The sequence below is a fragment of the Mirounga leonina genome, unplaced genomic scaffold, assembly GCF_011800145.1.
Source record: "Mirounga leonina isolate KUSES-001 unplaced genomic scaffold, KU_Mleo_1.0 Mir_94, whole genome shotgun sequence".
Classification (NCBI taxonomy): Eukaryota; Metazoa; Chordata; class Mammalia; order Carnivora; family Phocidae; genus Mirounga; species Mirounga leonina.
This window is the reverse complement of record NW_023270855.1, coordinates 2,569,315-2,586,755: the sequence shown is the minus strand read 5'-3', so window position 1 is coordinate 2,586,755 and position 17,441 is coordinate 2,569,315. Positions and strand designations below refer to the sequence as shown.

General features: G+C 39.8%; 1 pseudogene; it reads right to left on the bottom strand.

Moving 5' to 3' along the window:
- Positions 1-13,882: 13,882 nt before the first annotated feature.
- LOC118005430 lies at positions 13,883-15,231 on the bottom strand (annotated as a pseudogene).
- Positions 15,232-17,441: the final 2,210 nt, after the last annotated feature.

Below are 17,441 nucleotides of genomic sequence, written 5' to 3'. Positions count from 1 at the left end.
AAAAATTAAATCCAATGTGAATTCCTCTTCTTAAAATCTGGCCCTGTCTGCCTATTTTAACTTCCTTTTTCCTACAAGATTTACAGAGAGCACTCTGGCCTGATCTCCAGACCCATGATATATAGGTTACTCATGTAACTGCTGAAAGTCAGGAAGTGAATTTAGCAGAAGCATCTGGGACAGGGAATAGGGCTTGGTTTGCTGGGCTCCACAACCAGGCTCTGCCAGCATCAGGCTTTCCTACCAATGTCCTTTGCAGGTATATTCTAGAATCCCATCCAAAGAATTCATGTTCCCAAGATGGCAGAAAATAAAATTTCACGTTATCCCTTCCTTTGCAAATCCAGATCTGTTCAGTTTTTGATCCTTTCACCCCAGGGATAATTATTGCCTTCTTGCTTGCCTAGTTTTGTGTCCTAAGAACTTGGTTTGGCTTTCTGCCTGCCTGGGACATACAGGTTTTGGGTTCTTTCTTTTGGCTTCCTTTGGGAGTGACTCTGGATCTTGGGAAGGTAATATCCTTTGCACCCTCTTTGGGGGCCCCTCTTACATCCAAGGGGGGGATTTGTTTAATAATGCCAGAAATATTTACTGTTTGTTCTGGCTGAAAACTGACACGATACAGGCATACCTTGGAGATACTGCAGGTTTGATTCTAGATCGCCACAATAAACAAATATCACAATACAGTCAAATGAATTTTTTCGCTTCCCAGAGAATGTAAAAGTTATGTTTACACTATACTTCAGTATATTAAATGTGCATTATGTCTAAAAAAACCAATGTACATACCCAATTAAAAATATTTTATTGCTAAAAAATGTTAACCATCATCTGAACTTTCGAGGAGTCATAATCTTATTGTTGGTGAAGGGTCTTGACTCGATGTTGATGGCCACTGACTGATCAGGGTGGTGGTTGTCCAAGGCTGAGGGGGCTGTGGCAACAACTTCTTAAAATAAGACAACAATGAAGTTTGCCACATTGATTGACTCTCCCTTTCACAAACCATTTTTCTGTAGCATGAGATGCTGTTTGGTAACATTTTACCCACAGTAGAAATTATTTCAAAACCATAATCAACTCAAACCCTGACACTGCCTTATCAACTAAGTTTATGTCATATTCTAAATCCTTGTTGTTATTTCAACAATCTTCACAGCATCTCCAACAGGAGCAGATCTCAAAAAACCACTTTCTTTGTCATCCATAAGAAGCAACTCCTCATCCATTCAACTTTTATCAGGAGATCACAGCAATTTAGTCTTGTCTTCAGGCTCCGATTCTCTTGTTTTTTCCACCACATCTGCAGTTACTTCCTCCCCTGAAGTCTTGAACCCTCGAGGTCATGAGGATTGCAGTCAATTTCTTCCAAACTCCAGTTCATATTGATATTTTAACGCTTCCCATGAATCACAAACTTTTTTTTTTTTTTAAGATTTTATGTATTTATTTGACAGAGAGAGAGAGAGTGAGCGCACAAGCAGGGGGATCAGGAGAGGGAGAAGCCTGATATGGGGCTCGATCCCAAGACCCCAGAATCATGACCTGAGCCGAAGGCCAATGCTTAATCAACTGAGCCACCCAGGCACCCCAAAAATCACAAATGTTCTTTTTTTTTTTTTTTTTTTTTAAGATCTTTAATTATTTGACAGAGAAAAAGACAGCCAGAGAGGGAACACAAGCAGAGCAGGGAGCCCGATGCGGGGCTCGATCCCAGGACCCTGGGATCATGACCTGAGCCAAAGGCAGACATTTAACGACTGAGCCACCCAGGCGCCCCACAGATGTTCTTAATGGCATCTAGAATGGTGAATCCTTTCCAGGAAGTTTTCAGTTGACTTTGCCCAGACCCACCAGGTCCACTATCTATAGCAGCTGTACCTTTACACGGTGTATTTCCTAAATAAGAAGACTTGAAAGTTGAAATCACTCCCCAATCCCTGAGCTGCAGAATGGATGTTGTGGTGGCAGGCATGAAAACAACATTAATCTCATACAGCTCCATTGGAGCTCTTGGATGACCAGGTACATTATCAATGAGTGGTTATATTTTGAAAAGAATCTTTTTTGTTTGAGCAGCAGGTCTCAACAGTGGGCTTAAAATATTCAGTAAACCATGTTATAAACAGATGTGCTGTCATCCAGGTTTTGTTGTTCCATTTATAAAGCACAGGCAGAGTAGATTTAGCATAATTCTTAAGGGCTCTAGGATTTTCAGAAAGTAAATGAGCACTGACTTCAACTTCAAGTCACCAGCTGCATTAGGTCCTAACAAGAGAGTCAGCCTGTCCTTTGAAGCTTGGAAGCCAGGCACTGACTTCTCTTTTCTAAGCTATGAAAGTCCTAGATGGCGTCTTCTTCCACTAGAAGGCTGTTTCGTCTGCATTGAAAATCTGTTGTCTAGTGTAACCACCTTCATTAATGATCTCAGCACGATCTCCTGGATAACGGGCTGCAGCTTCTACACCAACACTTGCTGCTTCCCTTTGCTCTTTTATGTTATGGAGACGGCTTCTTTCCTTCACCTCAAGAACCACCTCTGCTAGCTTCACACTTCTCTTCTGCAGCTTGCTCACCTCTCTCCGCCTTCACAGAATTACAGGGAGTTAGGGCCTTGCTCTCCATTAGGTTTTGGCTTAAGAGAATGTTGTGGTGGTTTGATCTTTTATCCAGAATACTAAAACTTTCTCTATATAAAATAAGGCTGTTTTGCTTTCTTATCATTCACAGATTTATTGGAGTAGCACTTTTACTTTCCTTCAGGAAATTTTCTTTTGCATTCACAACTCTGGCTGTTTAGCATAAGAGGCCTAGTTTCCAGCCTCTATCTCAGCTTTCAACATGCCATAATCATTAAGCTTAATCATTTCTAGCTTTTGATTTAAAATGAGAGACATGGGACTCTTTGTCACTTGAACACTTATAAGCCATTGTGGTTTTATTAATTGGCCTAATTTCAGTTCTGTTGTGCCTCAAGGAATAGGGTGAGCCGAGGAGAGGGAGAAAGAGATGGGGGGAAATGGCTGGTTGGTGGAACAGTCAAGAACACACATAACACTTGTCAGTTAAATTTGCTGCCTTATGTGGGCACATTTTGTGGTGCTCTAAAAACAATTACAATAGTAACGTCATAGATCGCAGATCACAGATCACCATAACAAATATACTAAGAATGAGACAGTTTGACATATTCTAAGAATTACCAAAATGGGACACAGAGACATGAAGTGGGCATGGTGCTAACAGATTTGTTCAATGCCAGGGTGGCCACGAATCTCCAACTTGTAAAAATCACAGTATCTGCAAAGTATAATAAAGTGAAGCACGATAAATGAGGCATGCCTATATTTAAAAGGAGGAATTTATTTTTTATTTTTTATTTTTTTTAGGCCTTCTCTCCTAAGGTAGAATAAAACTATGTACCCAGAGGGAAAGAAAAACATTCTAATATAGGTGTATGGGTGTGTCAGTCCTTCATTATCCAGGCTACAAACCAATTCTTTGAGGAATTAAGGATGACTGTCCTTATCTTACAAATCTTTGCAAAATTAGAAATACAGCTCTAGAGGCCATTTCAAACTCCACCTATTCCTTTTTACCAACCCAGAAACCTAAGTACTACAAGAATTCTTCCCTTAGGAAACCAAAGTTCTTGAAAGAACTTGCATTAAGATTACTTGTCAAGAACAAATACAAATCTTTTTTTTTTTTTTTAAAGATTTTATTTATTTATTTGACAGAGAGAGAGATAGCTAGAGCAGGAACACAAGCAGGGGGAGTGGGAGAGGGAGAGGCAGGCTTCCTGCTGAGCAGGGAGCCCGATGTGGGACTCGATCCCAGGACCCCAGGATCATGACCTGAGCCGAAGGCAGACGCTTAACGACTGAGCCACCCAGGCGCCCTCTTTTTTTTTTTTTAAAGATTTTTATTTATTTGACAGAGAGAGACACAGCAAGAGAGGGAACACAAGCAGGGGGAGTGGGAGAGGGAGAAGCAGGCTTCCCACGGAGCAGGGAGCCCGATGCAGGGCTCGATCCCAGGACCCCGGGATCATGACCTGAGCCGAAAGCAGGTGCTTAACAACTGAGCCACCCAGGCGCCCCCAAATACAAATCTTAAGTGTCTTCTAAAAGGCTTTAGCCATCTAAGCAGACAAACTTATTCCAATTGTTCTTTTATAACGTGAACTTTACATTATCATACCTATTTCATGGCTAAAATTTTAAAATGAAACTATAAGGTTTCTGTGTCCGTCTGTATTTTTATTTATTTATTTATTTTTTTAAAGATTTTATTTATTTATTTGACAGAGAGATAGAGAGCACAAGTAGGCAGAGTGGCAGGCAGAGGGAGAGGGAGAAGCAGGCTCTCCACTGAGCAGGGAGCTGGACATGGGGCTCGATCCCAGGACCCCAGGATCACGACCCGAGCCGAAGGCAGCCGCTTAACTGACTGAGCCACCCAGGTGCCCCCGTCTGTATTTTTATATGTGTCCAAATATATATATTGTAGATGTGTAGCATTTTATCCCTGTGGATGGTATCACCAAAATTAACTTGTAAAAAAACTTTATTTAATTGGCTTAGAGAAAATGAAGTGCTTATATAATTGAGTTCTCAGATATATAACAGAAAGTAACCCAAATACTTTTTAGGATCAAGTGATCTGGAAAAACATTTAGTATTAAAGCTAATTTAAATTTGTTGGCTTAATTAAAATAGGCATATCTTCAGAGTTATCAGCATAAAATATACTTCTATTCTACCTAGGTTTACCAAAAGTCAAATAAGCTCACGCCATCTCCATTACAGAATTTGTCAGCAAGAAAGATAACTTAAGATGATGGTTAGCTTTCTAATGTCTCATGAAATTTTCCTAACTAATCTAAGCATAATTGTTAAGAACAAGTGAATTAAATAGATGTAAGATAACAGTTTATAAATCAACTTTCCAGGAATATTTATGTGTTATGGTATGTCTATTTAAATAGTTTCCCCAAATCTTTTTGGTAACTTAAAACTTTAGAGTTTTGCTAAGTTAAATGATGTATAGTCATTAAATATCTAGATCATTTCCAAATAAGATAAAATATTGAATATATTTTTTTAAAGATTTTATTTATTTATTTATTTGACAAAGACAGAGAGCCCAAGCAGGGGGAACAGCAGAGGGAGAGGGAGAGAGGGAGAAGCAGGCTCCCCGCTGAGCAGGGAGCTTGATGCGGGGCTGGATCCCAGGATGCTGGGATCATGACTTGAGGTGAAGGCAGATGCTTAACCAACTGAGCTGCCCAGGCACCCCAAAATACAGAATATTAATTATTGTCTCTTCTGCCTATAAAAGTCTTCCTTTTTTAAAAAAAAGATTTATTTATTTATTTATTTTGGAGAGAGAGAGAGAGAGAGAGAGAGTGTACGCACAAGGGAGGGGTAGAGGGAGAGAGAGAGAATCCCAAGCAGACTCCCCCCTGAGCATGGAGACTGATGTAGGGCTCCATCCCACAACACTGAGATCATGACCCGAGCTGAAATCAAGAGTTGGATGCCCAACTAACTGAGCCACCCAGGTGCCCCAAAAGCCTTTCATTTTGTATAGCTCCTTGGATACTGTTCTATTCATGAATCTTGCCAATCAGATGTTCAAATTTTACTCAGTTGAATTTTTTAAAATGGAATTAAAGATATTTGGGTCTTTTGGTAAACATGTCTTGTGTCATGTTGAAAGATTATATTGTGAAGAAGCATATGTTTCTAGAAATTATGAAATATATTCATAAACTTGCCAATCTAAAGAATACTAGTATAATATAATTCAAAATTGCTTATTCTTAGTTTTCACTAGAAATTAAGATTTCTAAGGGTTAAGAATTCTAATTAACCAACTAAGCCACCCAGGCGTCCCCAAGAATTCTAATTAATATATGTAATTAAAGTTACAAGAAATAATAAGGGAAATATCTCCATATGTAAGGAAAGTAGGATGTATGTGTTTGGTAAAAGAAGGTATGAGGAAAGGAAATGAATTTTTGTTGAAGGAAAAGAGATTTGTAGAAATTTGTAGGAGAAAACAATCTTTGGAAAGAAATTTTAATGTTTGGTCAAACTTGCTAATGTTAGAATAAATTTAATTAAGTTGAATTTTATTTTATTTTTTATTTTTTTAAAGATTTATTTATTTTAGAAAGAGAAAGTGGAGAGAGAGAATGTGCATGTGAGCAGTGGGGGGAGGGGAGGCAGAGAAAGAGAATCCCAAGCAGACTCCCTGCTGAGTGTAGAGCTCAACAGGGGCTCAATCTCATGACCCTGAGATCACGACCTGAGCCAAAACCAAGAGTCCACCACTTAACTGACTGAGCCACCTAGGTGCCCCAGTTAAGTGAGTTTTAATATAAAAAATAAGCTGGTGCAAAATTAGAATTGGTTTCTCTCTTAAAAGGACAAAGTTTTCTTGGACTTTTGGTTTGCTGTTTGTAACAGACTGCAAAAGAACTTTACCTTTTAAATAATCTGCCTAGAAAGCAGAAATTCTTTGTTTTATCAAAATAATTTTCTGTGCTTTATTTGGTCTTTCACTGGTTTTGCTCAGAACTACATAACATTTTGTATTTGCCTTTAAAATCTTTTGTCACTTTGGTTCAATGGATAATTATTGTTTCATAGTGATCTGTGATCCTATTTGGTCAAGTGTCCAAACCATTTGATATTTTTGACAGTTTCCAGAATCAAATTCTCAGTAAAATCTTTTTTGACCTCAGGGGCACCTGGGTGGCACAGTTGGTTGGGCATCCAACTCTTGGTTTCAGCTCAGTTCATGATCTCGGGGTCATGGGATTGAGCCCTGCATTGGGCTCCCAGCTCAGTGTGGAGTCTGCTAGAGATTCTTTCTCCCTCTCCCTCTGCCTCTCCCACTCATGCTTTCTCCCTTTCTCTAAAATAAATAAATAAATCTTAAAAATATATATATATTTTTTTACCTCAAGCTAAATTTTGAGAATTTCCAGAGGCTCCCTGCAATATCTCAAAAGATTTGTATTCTCTCCTTATAAAAAGAGAGCTGTTAATACCGATTGGGTTTATTTGGTATGTTAAATTACAGGGGAAGGATTATCAAATAATCCTGATAAACCTTCTTAGGTTATATTGTATGTTATTGATATTATTAATATAATTATCCTAGAAATTGTATGAAATTCCTAAAATTCTGACATGTACCTGTATAATGTTATCAGTCATAATTCTAGTTACTACCTTAAAATATTGTGTCATACAAATAAGCACATTTATGTATTAATTCCACTATAATGAGCTCTCATCAGATCTTTAACAATGGTCATTTAAAATGTTTTTGTCATTTACAGATAGTCATTTTAGTCTGATTCTCTGCAAAGTGTTCTTGCAAAAGTACTCCTTCTTCAAGGAGATTCAAGAGAAGAACTTTTGACAAGTTCAGGTTTCTGGTAACTTGAGATTATAAAACTGGGCTGGGTAATGTGGGCATCTCTCTGGCTCACTTGGTAGAGCATGTAACTCTTTAAAAAATTTCTTTTTAATTTTTGAAAAAAATTATTTGAGAGAGAGAGGGAGAGAGAAAGAGAGCACGAGCAGGGGGAGGGGCAGAGGGAGAGGGAGAAGCAGACTCTCCGCTGAGCAGGGAGCCCGACATGGGACTTGGTCCCAGGACCCTGGGATCATGACCTGAGCCAAAGGCTTAACTGCCTGAGCCATCCAGGCACCCCTTTAAAAAAATTTATTTTGGGGGGCGCCTGGGTAGCTCAGTCATTAAGCGTCTGCCTTCAGCTCAGGTCATGATCCCAGGGTCCTGGGTTCAAGCCCCACATTGGGCTCCCTGCTCAGCAGGAAGCCTGCTTCTCCCTCTCCCACTCCCCCTGCTCATGTTCCCTCTCTCACTGTGTCTCTCTCTGTCAAATAAATAAATAAAATCTTAAAAAAATTTTTTTTAAAATTTATTTCCTTTAGGGAGGGAGAGAGAGCATGAGCAGGGGGAGTTTTTTTTTTAATTTTTTTAAAAAATTTAAAATTTATTAATTTGAGGGGGGTGGAGAGAGAGGGTAGAGCATCTAACTCTTGATCTCAGGGTTGTGAATTCAATGTCTGTGTTGGGCATGGAGCCTACTTTAAAATAAAATAAAATAAAATAAAATAAAATAAAATAAAATAAAATAAAATAAAATAAAATCAGATAAAATAAAATAAAACCTTTACCAAAAAAACTGCTGGGTAAGAATTTCCAGAGCCAATAGAAAAACTGGATTCAGGTGGAACAAGTATTAATTATTTGGAAATGATGGGAATGCAAGCTGGTGCAGCCACTCTGGAAAACAGTATGGAGTTTCCTCAAAAAGTTGAAAACAGAGCTACCCTATGACCCAGCAATTGCACTACTGGGTATTTACCCCAAAGATACAAATGTACTGATCTGAACGGGCACCTGTACCCAATGGTTATACCAATGTCCACAATAGCCAAACTATGGAAAGAGCCCAGATGTCCATCTACAGATGAATGGATAAAGAAGATGTCGTACACACACACACACACACACACACACACACACACACACACTGGAATATTATGCAGCCATCAAAAAATGAAATCTTGCCATTTGCAACAACCTGGATGGAACTAGGGGGTATTATGCTAAGCGAAATAAGTCAGTCAGAGAAAGACAATTATCATATGATCTCATTGATATGTGGAATTTAAGAAACAAGGCAGAGGATCATAGGGGAAGAGAGGAAAAAATGAAACAAGATGAAACCAGATAGGGAGAAAAACCATAAGAGACTCTTAATCTTAGGAAACAAACTGAAGGTTGCTGGAGGGGACGGGGGGTGGGGGATGGTGTAATGGGGTGATGGACACTGGGGAGGGTATGTGTTGTAATGAGCACTGGGTATTATATAAGACTGGTGAATCGGGGTGCCTGGGTGGCTCAGATGGTTGAGCGTCTGCCTTTGGCTCAGGTCATGATCCCAGGGTCCTGGGATCGAGCCCCACATCGGGCTCCTGACTCGGCGGGGAGTCTGCTTCTTCCTCTCCCTCTGCCTCTCCCACTGCTCGTGCTCGCTCTCTCTCTCTGTATCTCTGTGTCTCAAATGAATAAATAAAATCTTTAAAAAAATAAAAAAAATAAAAGGATCTTCTCTTAAAAAAAAAAAAAGACTGATGAATCACAGACCTGTATGCCTAAAACAAATAATACATTATATGTTAATTAATTGAATTTAAATTAAAAAAATAAAAAATAAAAGGAATTTGAGATGAAAAATAACTAAAATGGAATTGATCAAAACTAAAAAAATTTTTTTGGAAATGAATTATTATCATTTTTATGATTTTTGGGAAACATTTTATGGCTTTTTGTTTCTCCAAATTTAAGGAAACCTTTTTCTCTTTTCTCTTAAGTTATCAACAATTTGGTAACATATACCTTTGCATAACAATTTTTCTCCCTACCTGATCCCTCTAGAATTTGGTAATTCCTAGTGAGTGAATATTCTTATTTTCATGGCAACAGAATTATTTGCATAAGGTCAATAAGAATCTGTTCTCCTTGTAACAGGACACAATTGGAAACATAGGTTATATTACCAAGGCTTTGACTGGAATGTCACCGTTTGAGAGAGATGTATATAGACTCAGATATAACCAGACAGCTTTTTAAAAACTTTTTTTTTTTTTAAGTGATCTTTATGCCAAACATGGGGCTTGAACTCACAACCCTGAGATCAAGAGTCAGATGCTCCTCTGACTGAGCCAGCCAGGTGCCCCCATGACCAGACAGCTTTAAGGAACTAATACTGACTTTATGGAGCCAATAAAGCCCCATGGAAAAATTGGCCTGGTACCTTGCTTACAGGGTTCCCAGGAGCCTTACCAGGTGAATAAGGAAGGTCACATCCTGGCAGGTGCAGGACCCTTAGGATATTTTGAAGACCTCAAAAAAAGACGAATTCACCCAAATCTATAGATATTGCAGGCACAATCTGATGCTAGTCCTTAGTATGGCTTGTTAACCTTGAGAAGCTTTTAAAAGTTCAATCTGAGGGGTGCCTGGGTGGCTCAGTCAGTTGGGTGTCTGCCTTCAGCTTAGGTCATGATCCCAGGTCATGACCCCCGCTGAGCAGGGAGCCTGATTCTCCCTCTCCCTCTGCCATTCCCCCCACTTGTGCTCTCTGGCTCTCTCTGTCAAATAAATAAATAAAATCTTTAAAAAAATAAATAAAAGTTCAATCTGAGATTCCTTATGAAAAGTTCCAGCAAAGTAGATTTAAAAGAGCCTATATGGTCAATCACTATTCTTGATGCACTTATGTAAATGATCAGGCCAAGTTGATTAAAACTAGACTTGGTTTGCAGATGCATTAGTCTTGCTGTGGTTATCTTTGATAAAAATGGGGGTGATTGTAGAGAGAAAAATTATGTTTCAGTAATACACCTTTGTGGATATCAAATTCTAGTGCTGTTAATTGTCTTTGAGATTTTGTTTTCTATCTGTAAACTGGACTAGATCCTGAATTTTTCTTTTTTTTAAAAGCTTTTTTTTTTTAAAGATTTTATTTATTTACTTGACAGAGACATGGCGAGAGAGGGAACACAAACAGGGAGAGTGGGAGAGGGAGAAGCAGGCTTCCTGCGGAGAAGGGAGCCCGATGCGGGACTCGATCCGATCAATGGATAAAGAGATCATGACCTGAGTCGAAGGCAGAGGCTTAACGACTGAGCCACCCAGGCGCCCGGATCCTGAATTTTTCTAGTTTCCTCCAATATTTGGCTCAACTCTCCAAACTAATGTTTCCAGTTTTCCTCCCACCCTCTGACATGGAATCCTTGAGAACTAAAACTGCCATTTTTCTGAAGCCACGCAAGCTACAGTTGGACAACTTGATATAAACTTCAGAGAAATCACCACAACAGCTCATGTATGGACCATCAGGCCTGTTGCGGTGTGGGTCCTCAGTGATATCACCAATGACATTCAAGCTACAAACAAGAAAAATCTGCGAGATTGTCTCTGCCTGAAAATACTTTGAGCCGACACCTAGGAATCTTCCAGTCTCACTGCCTTTGGAATTCAGAAACAGGGATTATAATCTGCTCCAATCATTAATCCTGTTTTTCTTTTGTTTCCATAGAAATGCCTCTTGTACCACAGCCCTAACTTTGGGAGCCCACCTGAATCACCACCTCCTGAAATGAGATACAACTGTTTAACTGAATTGACCTATTCTCAGTATTAAGAGAATGGTTCAGTGAGATGGAGCAATCTACCAACTCAATTTTAGGATTGTGAAACTTCTTGGGGAAATTTCCAAGGTGGGACTGAGGCGAGGGACAAATTATGTGACTCCAAAACATGCCCTTTTGGCTTGTGGGTTATTTTGAGTTGAAGGTAGACTCACGAAAAACTTTTATTTCTCCCAAATCACCTAAAGAATTTAGATAGGCGAGCTGACCCAGAAAGACAGCCGTAACCAGAGATCAACTTTTATTTGAAAGACCTATCTATATGGCAGGGCAAACATCTAATTACCAAACATTTGTTCTTCTTATTGTCCTGTCACCCTCCTTCCCTTTGAAGCCCTAGGCCCCTATCGCATTCCTTAGTTCAGGATGGCATAAAAACCTCAACTGATGGGCTTCTGTATGTATGTAATTGAATGTTTTTCTCCTGTTAATCTGTTTTTTTTTTTTTAAGATCTTATTTATTTATTTGACAGAGAGAGAGAGCTCACAAGTAGGCAGACAGGCAGGCAAAGGGAGAGAGGGAGAAGGAGGCTCCCCGCCGAGGAGGGAGCCCAATGTGGGGCTTGATCCCAGGACCCTGGGATCATGACCTGAGCCGAAGGCAGACGCTTAACTGACTGAGCCTCCCAGGTGCCCCTCCTGTTAATCTGTTTTATATCAATTTACCAGCTAAAGAACCTAGAAGGGTAGAATATAAGTTCTTCCTCCCAACACATGCAATATTTGTTCTTTCATCCTTTTGGCTTATTTTGCTTAGTGTACTTCCCTCAAGTTCATCAGTGTTGTAGCATGTGTTAGAATTTCCTTCCTTTTTAAGGATGAGTTATCTTTTATAATATTGTATGCATACACTAAATTTTATCTATTCATTCACTGATGGACATTTGGGTCCATCATTTGGGCCACCTTTTGGCTCTTGTGAATAATACTGCTATGAACATTGGTATACAAATAAGTGTTTGAATACCTACATTCAATTCTTTGGAAATATACCCATAAGTGGAATTGCTGAATCATATGGTAATTCTATGTTTAAATTTGATGAAGTCCCAGTTTGTTGTCTATGCCTTTTGTTTCATATTCACAAAATCACCGTTGAATCCATTGCCAAAACTTTTTGCCCTATTTTCTCTTAAGAGTTTTATCGTTTTACCTCATACATTTAAGACTTTGATCCACAGTATATAAGCTTTATAACTTGTTAAATTAGTGATCTTCAAAAAATATAAACCCAGGGGTGCCTGGGTGGCTCAGTCAGTTAAGTGTCTGCCTTCAGCTGGGGTCATGATCCAGGGGTCCTGGGATGGAGCCCTGCATCGGGCTCCCGGCTTAGCAGGGGAGCTTACTTCTCCCTCTCCCTGTGCCGCTCTCCCTGCTTGTGCTCTCTCATCCTCTCTCTCAAATAAATAAATAAAATCTTTCAAAAAAATAAAAATACCGTAGCCTGCAGGGCTCTACATGATCTGGTTTACACTTTTCTGATTTCAACAAATTCTAGCAACATTGCCCACACCATGCTATTTCTCAAACATGCCAAACACATTCCCAACTCAAAGCATTTATACTTGCTATTCCTTCTTTCAGAAGCACACTGCCTTCATATCTCTGATTATTCATCCCCTTCTCAATGAAGTCTTTCCTGAGCACCTTATCTAAAGTGCCATTTTCATCTCTATCCCATTACCCTGCTTTTTTTTCTTATTAGCATTTGTCATTGCCTAACATGTTATTTGTTTTTTCCTCGTGTCCCCCAAAGAGAATATAAACTTTAGGAAGGCAAAGATCTTGGCCTCCTTCTTACTCTAACAGGATCCTCAAATTTTTACCTGAATACACAGATGCTCAGAATAAAGGCACTCAGTGGTGGCCAATGGGTGAAAAACTTCTAGGTCATATCCTTAAAAATAAGGAGCTCCTTCTCTCTCTCCCCACTTTCCACTGGCTAGAATTGGATGTGGTGGCAACCAGCTGTAGACTATTTAGATGATGACAACTCCTTAGAGATGACAAAGAACAAGACTGATGGGACCTAGGTACCTATTGATTTCTTGAATCAAAGCTGTTAAAAGGGGCACCTGGGTTGCTAGTTGGTTGGGCATCTGCCTTCTGCTCAGGTCATGATCTCCGGATCCTGGGATCGAGCCCCACATCGGGCTTCCTGCTCAGCAGGGAGTCTGCTTCTCTCTTTCCCTCTCTCTTTCTCACTCTGCCCCTCCCACTGCGTTTTCTCTGTCTCTCTGCCTCTCAAATAAATAAATGAAATTTAAAAAAAAAGCTGTTGAAAAAGCTTGGACTTTTCTTTTTTTGAGAAAGAGCACACTTTATTTGAAAGAGAGCATTGCACATGACCAAAAGATGAAGGCAGCCCAAAGGGCATCCTACACATGTTCTAAAAGATACAAAGGATGATAGGTAAAGAGGATTAAGAATACACTTAATATGATGAGCACTGAGTAATGTATAGAATTATTGAATCACTATATCATAGTCCTGAAACTAATATAACACTGTATGTTAATTATACTTGAATAAAAAACATTTTTAAAGATACATAGGATGTTTTGCTAAGAAAGGTCAACTGGAATATGTATTTCTTTGGGACACCTCCCCAATCATATCTCTCTGAGGCGCTGCGACACTCCTAACCATTTCTTTGAAGGCAACTGTAGTTCACTAAAGACAGAGCCACTCAAAGATGCCTTCTTGTTTTTCATAAAAACATTTTTAGATTTTTTTTTTAAGTCCTCATTTGTTACTTTCATTCTACGTTCTCTCGAGGTCATCAGACTAGCTTCTGTACAGGTTGCCTTGATGTCAACACCAGGGAGGTCATCTTTAGCCACGATCAAGTCATCTAGGGTTACATCAGCAGCAACCAGCATCATCTTGCTTGCATGAATCAGACTTCTTTGTCCTTTCACTGGGCAGGGGGACCTTACTCTCCCTGTCCATGTGGCCTGATCTGATAAGTGCTGGATCCAAATTTCTTACTCGGTTTGTGGCCATGATAACTTGCACGTCTTCCCTTGAATTAAATCCATTCAACTGCTTCCACAGTTCTAATATTGTTTGCTGAATTTCTCTTTCACCACCAAAATTCGAGTAATATTTTTTTGTCCCAATAGCATCAATTTCATCAATAAAAATGATGAATGATACATGTTCTTCAGCAACTTGAAACAATTCCTGGACAAGTTTGGGCCAATCACCTAGGTACTTCTGAATAATTCAGAGCCAGTTATTTTCAAGAAAGTGGCTGAGGTTTGGTTCACTATTGCTTTGGCTAGTAAGGTTTTGCCTGTGCCAAGTGGGCCATGAGAAATGACTCCCTTGGAGGCTTTATACCCATTTTTCCCCCATAATATTCAGAATGAGCAAGAGGAAACTCACAGTTTCCTTAATTCCCTGATTTGGATGTCCAACCCCCCAATTACAGCATAGAGTTCCTGGAGAGACTTTTCAACTTCATCGCTGTGACTAGGAGATCCATGTCACTCCTCTCACAGCATGCACCTTGTGGCTGAGCAGGAATGAGCAGCTGGGTTCCAGCAGATTGTTGTCTACACATGAAAAGAATGCTGATGTGATGTTCTTAGCCCACAGATGTAGACACAATGGCGTGTCTTTGATCATCAGTGACCTCTTCCAAGGTTCCTACCAACATTGGGTAGGAACTGGCTACCCTCAGATCATTCACCTTTGATCTTTTCTCCCCTTTTCTCCTACAGGCTTCATTTATTCCTGATTTCTAATGAATTCTTCCTCCTCTAACTTCAGTAATTTTAACTGGCACTGAATGTGAGCGTCACCAGTGGCAGTTTGCTGGCAGTATCTGATCCCTTTGTTTCCTTCTTTTCCCCACTCTAGTTGGTACACAAGGTTCATACTTCTTTTTCTTGCCCTCGTCATCCGTCTTGCTACCTCCAGGACCATGACCACCACTACTCTGACTTTGACCCATCTTGCTTTGGCCACTGGAGCCAAGATTGGACTTTCATGTGGAGACACATTTTCTTCTCTTTTTAAAGATTTTATTTATTTATTTGAGATAGAGAGTGAGAGAGCGAGCGAGCAAGAGAGCACACACAAGCAGGGGGAGTGGCAGGCAGAGGGAGAGGGATAAGCAGACTCCCTGCATGTGTAGGGCTAGATCCCAGGACTCTGGGATCGTGACCTGAGCCAAAGGCAGACACATAATCGAATGAGCCACCCAGGCACCCTAACACATTTTCATCTTAATAAAGTAACTATTATTTTGCATCTCTGTCATAGTAGCTGTATATATTTCTTAACTCTGAGCTTTCTAACCATTGTGCCTCAGCCAAGAGAAAGGAGGAATATCAACCAACAGAGCCTACCATAGTGACCAAAAAGTTTCCTCTTGTATTAATCTCAGTGTATTCCTAGTCTTAGAATGGGGAATAGAAAGAAAAAAAAAAACAAACCCAAAACATCATTCTTGCTGCTGCATATATGTATATGTGTGTATGTATGTATATATATATATATATATATATATATATATGTTTTTATATATGTTTATATATATATGCACATATTATCTCAACTATTTATAAAAATACATATACCCATGCATACAAAAAAACACTAGAAAAAATACTCAAAAATGTTAAGCAGAGGGGCACCTGGGTGGTTCATTCGGTTAGGCGTCTGCCTTCAGCTCAGATCATGATCTCTAGGTCCTGGGATCTCTCCCTCTCCCTCTGCCGCTCCCTCTGCCACTCTCCCTGCTCGTGCTCACTCTCTCACTCTTATGCGCTCTAAATAAATAAAATCTTTAAAAAAATGTTAAGGGTGAAGATTCGGTTGCAAGAGTTCAGGGAAGAAAACTAAGTACTGTGAAAGAGAAAAAATACTGAAAATGACCAGAAGCTTTTTGGATTGGGAAATGGAAAGAATAATGATACAATTTTCATGAAAGTCATTAAATCTGTCATTCTTACTACATTATAGTAACACAAATACCTTAACAAATCCACCCTGGGTTCAGATAAAATTTTTCTTTGAAAGTATTGGAGAGAGACTGTGCTTGTTCGGTGCTTCCTGAAACATGTACCATGAAACAGTATTCCTTAGACACGACCATTGCAAAGAGTTTTTTCTGTGGATGCATACAGTATCTCTCCCTGGAATTTTAAAGGCTCTGAGAAATCCTGCAGTTAGGAAACATGATTCATGTTGCTCAACGAAGCTTTACTGTGACAGACATTACTATTCACATCTATATTCTCCTCTTTGTTCTTACAACCCTGATTTGTTCAGAGCAACAACATGCCCAGCTAAAGAACCATGTTTTTCAGCATTCCCTAGAGAAGGCCAGGTGACATGGTTCTAGGCAATGAGGTGGAAATGGCAGTTGCTGAGTGAAGCTTCCTGAATAGTTCATAAAAGAAAGACCAACTGAGCTGGCAAGTATGGTTGCCATTTTCCCTTCCTGTTCGCCTTGGCCGAAACATGGATGTGACAGAGGAGCCAAACCTCTGAAGATGAAAGACACAGGATATGGATAACTGACCAAAAGTATAAAAGTAGCTTCAGCCTCTAATGCTTTCATGGGTTGACTGTACTTCTCAGAACTTCTCAATCCATGAGAAAAAGGAAATCTCTGTTTGGCTAAGGTACTATGGGTTTCCTGTCAAAACACAGAAGGAGTCTGGGTCCTTGTTGGCACCATGGGGTAGCTGCATTTGCTTAAATCTAAACTACCTGTACAAAAGAGAAAAAGCAAGCCCTCATTTGTTTGGTACTTGTACCAGAGACAAATAGCAATGTGCACTGTGCCTGGGTTCTGGATAAGGAAGGAGGAGAGAACAGTCCATGCTTTGGAAATACTGAGTCTGAGATACTTGTGGGATAGCCACATGTGGAGAACCAGGAGAGCGTGGGATGTGTAGGTCAGGAGCTTGGACAAAAGATCCGGGCTACGAAAAAACAGGTCATAAGAGTTCAGGGTAGATACCTTAAAGTCCCTTACTGCTTGTCATGGATTGGGCACAAACACATTCTGTGCATCCCTGAGGAACAGAGCAAGGGATCAGATTTGACTCCAAATGAATAAATACTTTCCCATAGCCAGACCTCTCTACAAATGGAACAGGTCCTCTGAGTTAGAGAGCATCCTGCTCCTTGAGCAATGCAGGCAGAAACTGA